At 35.9% G+C, this 6,899-nt stretch overlaps 1 long non-coding RNA gene across 1 annotated transcript; it reads left to right on the forward strand.

The window, feature by feature from the left end:
- The first annotated feature begins 389 nt into the window (after positions 1-389).
- On the forward strand, positions 390-3,063 carry LOC113769553. The gene is made up of 3 exons (XR_003468165.1): positions 390-422; positions 2,029-2,106; positions 2,853-3,063. It is a non-coding gene; the product is annotated as an uncharacterized LOC113769553 (long non-coding RNA).
- The last annotated feature ends 3,836 nt before the right edge of the window (positions 3,064-6,899 follow it).

The following is a 6,899-nucleotide window of genomic DNA, read 5'->3' on the forward strand; positions in this document are numbered from 1 at the left end:
GAATGAATAATATTTATATGAATGTAAGGGCCCTAGAGGTTTAGTGCACTAGTGCAACAAACGTAAGAGAAATCGGATACAAAACGCGCGCGTAGGGTACTAGTTAAAATTGATTTGACGTATCAAAGGATTTGACGTCAAGCGTCTTTTGTACGCAAAGGCTACAGAGCCGAAATTCATTTCCTTTTCTCTGCTACAATGGCCGGCTAGACTGCAGCAAAGGAACAACCAAAGTCACCATTTCTTTTCTTCTAAAACTCAACCAAATTCCTACCAAAACTTCCATAGATTCTCACCAAACTTCACATTCGTTTAGCTTTTCACTTGGACAACAACTTAGGCTGGAAAAGGGAGGAGTTTCACGACTGTCTTCAGGCTTCATAGGGACCGAAATTTTCTGATTTGAACAGCCATCAAAGTAGGTAGCCATCTAACTTCTTAAACTTGTTTATGGTGTTTGATTTACGCATTTGAGTTGGAATCTTTACTTTAGTAGCTTGTATTGTTGGAAAAAGTGGGCTCTATGAATTCCCACTCTTGGGTTGTTGCTGATTCTGTGCTTGATGAAGTTTATGATGACGGATTAGTGTTTAAGTTAGTGTTTCGTTGAAGAAAAACTGCAGGAAACTCACGTAGAGAGCAAGGGCCAAACTTGACCATTTTGCCCCTGCTCTGTTCGGTCATTTTATTGCAGAAATTGAGGATTTAATGGCTTGATTGTGTAGTTTACATGTTGTAGAAGTTGTGTACAAAATTTCGTTGAAAAATATTGAGTTTTGGTTGCTCAAACGAATTTATTTCAAAAACTAGTAAACTGGAAAACGGTTTCGCCGTAATCCAGACCAGTGGTTGTATTTCATCCATAACTCCGTACTCCGACGTCGAAATCAGGTGCCGTTAGCGGCATTTGAAACTAGACGTTTCCATGTTTTTATCGGTGTATAATGCACGTCCTGGTTTTATGTGTGTGAGCCACACCATTCATCTGAAGTCGGCTGTCCTGTTTCTCCGTTCTGCCGAAATGATTTGATAATGCTGCAACTTGAGCCTTGATTTTGAACCAGTTGCATGCTGAAACTTGAAACGATTTCTTCTGCGAAGTTGTAGCCCTATGAATTTATTTTCTAACACTATCAACCATTCCCAATTCCGAGTTAAATTGAGAGAGTTATGATCAAAATACGGCGACTGCTCGTTTTGAAAATCTTAGATTTGGACAGATTGCCTTAAGAATTTTTCCAAATTTTGGTTGATTGAATGACCCCCCTCCCGAGGGTATTTTTTCGTGAAATTTGATAGAGAGATAACCTTCATATGGAAGTATTATACTGCAAAATTTGGTGTCAATCCAAGTCCGTTTCGGCACTTAACTAAAGGTCCAAAGTTGGAACCAAATCTGGAAATTTTGTAACAGTCTTGAATTTTTCCCAACTTTGAGCTACTATATCTTGGTGTTCGAAACTCCGATTCTTGATCCGTTTGTTCTGACCTAAACCTTACTTGTACCTCTAATTGATCTATAAATTTCAAGGGCTGGTTTACAACGAGTGAATTCTGCCGAATTTTCAAAGTTAGCGAAAAACCAATCCCGGCTCAATCCTGGGTGATTTGGAACAGCAACTTTAGGCTCATTTTTGAGCATTTTCCACTTCGATTCATGGAAAAATGTCTTCTAGGAACTTGCAGTACTTTCTAAGAGGTTTTCAACGGTATAAAGTTTTCCAATTTTCGACTTATGCCGAGTGAGTTACGATTTTTCAAAGATTCATAACAAAACTGAAAATTTTCCAACTTTCAAGGAAATAGAGTTTTTCAAGAACTCTTTATTCTTTTGCTATTATCTAAACGTTTTATCCCCGATTTCCTAGATAAAGACTTAAATATTTTTGAATGTTATTAAACCTCTCTCGAACCTCGATTTACGAGTAATTGAGGTTCATTTTCACGGAATTTCCTAGAGTAATACTAGTGAACGAATTATTCCTCGATATTTGGGATATGGGTGATAATTCACTATTATTTGCTCAGGCACGCACGAGGACCTCCAAGAGGACCCTACTGTGGAAGTTTGAACTCTTCCTCCAATTTACTTGCTTGCATAACTTGGTGAGTGTCAAGTGTATGCCTATTTGAACCCTAAAGTCTTGATTCATGCTTGATTCACCTGATTTCATGCTTAGCTTAACTGATTTTGACAAAATGGAGTCGAGTGTGTACTTGATCGCACTCGTTCTCATTTGAAACGAATGACTCATGCTTAACATGATTTGCTTGGTTTACATGACTTGAAATGTCTGCTTAAACCTATCAAATGCTTGAATACATGAAATGGTATGCTATGATTGCATACGTCGATGGAGTGAATCTCCTCGACATTTACATGACAAATGGGGGACGCCCAAACTCATAGGCCGACCTTGGAACTCGAGCCGGCATGGGCTTGGTCGGGAACCTCGGTGAGCCATGAGACTTAAATGATAAGCTTGATCTATTGAGAGATCTCGCTTGGCATACTCGTATAGTATCGCCTTATAAATGTAGTGCGGGCCCGAAGTGGTGTATGGTGGACGGATGGGAAGTAAGTGGTGAACTACGGATATGAAAATATCAATCCGGTTGACGGAGAGTCATCACGGAAAGATATATAAACGGTGTCGGCAAATGTGGAACTTAGCTCCTGAGAGCTTCTATATCCTTGAATTGTTTCTGGTTACAGTTTATTGGTGTTATTAATTACTTGCAAGATAATACCTGAATTGTTATTGGGCTTGTTATCTGAACTATGTGGTTGCATGTGTGTTCTTGGCCTCACGAGCGTTTTGCTCACCCTGTAGATTTGTTTTCCTTAACAGGATTGAACTTGGCGAGGTATTGAAGAAACCTTCCTGATACGTTTTGTTTAGGGTTTCTATTACTTTTGACTATGTTTTGGCTTTTGGATTGTATTTTGGAATCCGAATGTAACTCTTGGGGCATGATGTATATTTGGAATTTATAATGGTTGTTGAACACCCGATGTGCGGGTTGGATAACGGATGACTTTTATTAAATTTGAACGCTTCCGCATCTCTTGTATCTAAGTTATTAACCGTTTTGTGTGGTCCGGTAATAAGTTTGAATGGAATTGCTTGAGTCCTGGCGAGAGCTAGGCAGGCGTCCCGCGGATACCCTTTGGTTCGCCTTAGGGAGAAGTGGGGGCGTCACAGTTGGTATCAGAGCATAGGCTTTAGATCTTATAGTGTATCCTAGGCTTAAAATTTAGGATGCCTGACTGTGGGATTAATTTGAATATTATGTGAACTAGAGGGTCTATTGTATCCTACGGGTTAAAGAAATTGGTTACTTGAGAGTTTCTTACTTGGGACTTGTAGAAATAAAAATTGAGGAATTAGCTGATGTTATATTGAAGGAAAATATGGGATGAGAGATTAGTAGTGAAAGATTGGACGAATTTGAATTATTGTTATACTTGTAAGTGTGGAAAGAAGTGAGACAATTATTAGTGCTGGATAAAGCAGATAAGAGACCGAGATTTGATGGTCAAACTCCATGTATCGTGATTGTGAACCCAGATGAAAGAGTTTCAAAGGTATAAAATGCATTTTCCTGCTCATTTACCTCCTAGAGAAATTATGCTTTGAAATTCTAAAGGAAAAATGGGGATGTACTAGTTTTATTTTCAAACGATAATTGGAAATAATATATATATGCTTTAAGTATGTGTAATTCTTCGATTTTGGTAAATATGTGAATTTTACTTGAATTTCAATTTAAAATCTATGAATAACTGATGAGTTTGTTGAAATTTTGTATGTGATGGGCTGATACAAGGTTAAAATTTTCTAAACTAGATTTTCCCCCTTGATTGTATACTGGTGTATTCTCACACTTGAATTCATCTATGCTTTACAAAAAAAATAAATAAATAAATAATAAAAATATCTTGAATTTTCGGAAGAACGGCGAACTTATGTTTTTATAATAAAAATCTTGAACTTGATAAGATTTTTGTTACTTTAAATACTCTTCTTATCTTTTAAAATTCTTGGTTTTCAAGAAGGGTGAGCCTATCTTTAGGTGTACAGATTGAGGGAACTTTGAGATATAGAGTAACCGCATTCAAGAACACACAGTTAGTGTGAATTGACTTGGTTTCCATTTGACACGTAAGTTAGCAAGTTGTACTTATTTCTTGGGTTTGAACTTGGAGCTTGAGACTTTAACTATAAAACCCTAAGACTAGTTATTCTTGGAGATGATGGTGCTCTGGTTGGTGGCTTGCTTATTAAAGATTTTGAACTTCGAATGGATAACCTTTGGTTTCCGCTTGTGTTATGGTTTGATTGGATCTAATTTCGTAAAGGCGTGTGATCTGATTGAAATTAGTGATATTCGGACCCATTGGTTTAATTAAGGACTTAGGAAGGGTGGTGCACGCCGTGAGACCTTTTGTATCCCGCTTGCATATACTTCTACATTTTGTGACCCTTAATTGCCTATATACAGTATTTGACATATTGGGCTTGTTTTGTGACTTCTTAACTCGTACTATAACCTTCGATACATGTAAAGAATCATGTCTTGATTCTAAATATTTTTGTAACTTGTATATGCATTAAGTTCTTTTATGATTAATTATTCCTTTTCTTGCGCTTATAGACTCCTATTAAGTATGGTAGCAGGAATAGGAAAAAGGGGTCGTGGCCGAGGACTTAGACAACCCTGTACTCGTGAGAAAAATTGATGGATAGTCTTATATAATTTAATGAGATTCTAGTACTGAATATGAATCGAGAAAAAAACCAGAAGATTAGATCTACCAGTGTATAATGGATTAACCTAGTTGGGAACTTGTGAGATTTTCCTGTGTGAAATTTTAATAACTGCTTTATACGTATATTATGATTGGTCCTGTGGCCATATTTCAACTTTTGTGAAAGTTTGAACTCCAAAAGTATTTCGTGGGTTGGTGAGATGACCTGAACTCATTACCAATTTGTTCTACTTGAACAAAAGCACTTTCAATTTTACTTGACTAATACTATACCCAGATTCACTTGTTTTACTTTTCACAAAATTTATATATATATATATATATATATATATATATATATGTATATGTATACACATTACACATTTTGAACTCGTTTGAAACTCGAAATCAGATAGAGTTCAAGTTCGAATCTTTCTTAGGAACATGAATGCCTATTTGTTATGAATCAGATATTAGAAATGATTGGATTTTATGTACCAGTAGAGTTAACTCTTGGTTGGATAAAAGGGTGGTAAAGGTATTGGATCACAGGTTATGCGAATATGAACCTACATGTTTACCTATCTTTCTTAAAGGCATTTTCTAAAATATACGCCTTACTCGAACATAGATTTAACTCGAAACTTTGAGGAAAAGTGTTGGAACACCCTCCATGTATATGTTATGATTATTATGTATATGTTTTAAAAATCATGCATTAAGTTGCATGATTAATATTCTTAAATCTATTTGAGAGATTTTAAATATGTATTGATGATTGTGGTTAAACATTATTTGAAATCTCTTACTAAGAAAATTTAGTTTTGGGTCCTGAAGAAAAATTTGTATCTTTAACTCTAATTTTGAAAATTTTGAATCGCATTTTGCCACAGATACATTCAAAATACATCAAAAGTCTTGACCTTATCTTGTAAGTCATGATTGGTTTGATTTAGACAAAATTTTGAGGAAAGGGATTTTGGTCCTGCTAGTGCGTAACAGTTTTTTTTTTAGGATTTGGAACTTGTTTCATATGGCGTGTAATTTATGGTTTCACTACACACAGGAGTAAAACCTTAGAATGGAAGTACATATCATTATATCAAGAGGTATTACTTTAGTCGTGTGTGTGGATTTTCTTAAGTACCATTCGAGGAGAGGGAAGATTAAATATACCTGGATGACTTAGATGCGTGAGAATTTACAGGTTGTGGATAGTTGAGTTTCAAATTCTGATTTGCTACTTATTTAGATGCTTGAGCTGTTGATAGGCTAACAGTCAGGATTAAGAAAATAGATGAATGAAAAGTTTGGAAGAGATGCGTATAGAAATAGAAATTCTTCACAAGGAGTTGGAATTCCAAACTAAATTGGCTGAATTCTGGAAAAAAAAAATCGAGAACTTAGGGTTGATGATGGGATCCAATGTTTAATCGCCAATTTGAGATATTAAAAGTTGTGAGATTTGGGTGAGTGAAAGGAAATATTTGATGGCTTGAATGAGCCTAACGATTAGGGACCGGATGTTATATTTGGAATGGACGCTTGAGGCTATATATACATAGATTATTGAGATTTGAACGATGAGACTATTAAGAACAAATACTCCATAGCCTCACATAAACGAGAATTATAATCAAGGGTCAAGAGCAGCGAATAAGAGATTTAAAGTAGAGTTACTACCAACCGGGAATCCTAGAAACTGATGTGCTTAACCACTTCCAATTCAAGATGGGGATGCTTGAATTTTCAGTTATGCCAATTGGGTTGACTAATGTATTAGCAGCAATTATTGCATTAATGCATCAAGGTTTTAAATCGTAATAGGATTAATCTATGATGGCATTTATTGATGATGTATTGATATACCCTAAAGTTTGAGAAGATCATGAAAAAAATACCTGATGGTAGTTTTACAAACCCCGAGAGAACGCTAACTTTTGTTAAGTCCAATAAATGTGAGTTCAATGGGAAGAAATAGCCTTTCTAAGTTATATAATATCTAAGGAAGAAATTGTTGTTAACTCAGCTTAAGTGGAAGCTGTTTAAGAGGAAATGACTAGAAAATCCTACCGAAATTTGGAGTTCTTAGAGGTAGTCGAATATTTCCTTGGTTTGATCAGGGGCTTCTAAGGATACGAGACTT

The sequence above is a fragment of the Coffea eugenioides genome, chromosome 4 (genome assembly GCF_003713205.1).
Source record: "Coffea eugenioides isolate CCC68of chromosome 4, Ceug_1.0, whole genome shotgun sequence".
NCBI classification, from domain to species: domain Eukaryota; kingdom Viridiplantae; phylum Streptophyta; class Magnoliopsida; order Gentianales; family Rubiaceae; genus Coffea; species Coffea eugenioides.